This window comes from Etheostoma spectabile, chromosome 7 (genome assembly GCF_008692095.1).
Source record: "Etheostoma spectabile isolate EspeVRDwgs_2016 chromosome 7, UIUC_Espe_1.0, whole genome shotgun sequence".
Lineage (NCBI taxonomy): Eukaryota > Metazoa > Chordata > Actinopteri > Perciformes > Percidae > Etheostoma > Etheostoma spectabile.
The window spans coordinates 16,298,802-16,299,524 of NC_045739.1; the positions used below are offsets into that span (position 1 = coordinate 16,298,802).

The window sequence follows — 723 nt, forward strand, 5'->3', positions numbered from 1 at the left end:
CATAAGACACAAGAAAGGGGTTGACAATGTTGTTGGTGATGCTATGTCTCGTGTGTGACTTTTTGTTGTTTTTCTCGTGTGTTTGGCACCCATTGCTTGTTCTGTTTGTACTGTTTAAGTGACGGAAGTAGTGTGGGTCAACATCCCGGCGGTGTTTGTTCTTATGGGAGGGGGTGTTAGGTTTTCTAACGCTGCTCTGGCCTCTGTTTGGAAGAGAGCCATTTTGTGTTGTTTGTCTGTTTCAGGTTTGCCACCCCTGAGGGCCTGATTGTCCACAGGTGTTACCAATCCGGTCAGCAACTGGCCTGCATAAAAGCTCCTGAGTTGAAGACACGCCCCCTTCCTCTTTTCAACTTCCTGTTGTGCTGAGAGTAGTTGGTGTAGTTAGTATCTCTGCTGGTGCATATGATTGCAAACTGAAGGACTTGTTTCTGAAGCTGGTAAGGGTTCTCTGCCATTTGTTTTGATCCCCCCTTTTCTCCTGTTTTGTAGTTAGTCAGGGAGTTTAGCATTGTGTGTTTTGGTTTTCTCAATCTGTAGATCAGTTGCCATTTTGTTTCAGGTATAATGGGATTTTGTTTGTTGTTTTGGCCTTGGAGACCCTGACGTTTTTTAAAGCTTCTATTTTTGGTTGGGTTACTGTTAAATACCCATTTTTGTTTATCATCCATGTATATATATATATATATACACACGTATATGTGTGTATAGAAACGATGTAAA

The 723-nt window shown here is 42.0% G+C and overlaps 1 protein-coding gene across 2 annotated transcripts in view; it reads right to left on the reverse strand.

Annotated features, from left to right (window-relative positions):
* impdh2 (IMP (inosine 5'-monophosphate) dehydrogenase 2) overlaps positions 1 to 723 on the reverse strand; it is a 23,107-nt gene that overhangs the window by 15,045 nt on the left and 7,339 nt on the right. The gene's annotated exons all lie outside the window — the stretch shown is intronic.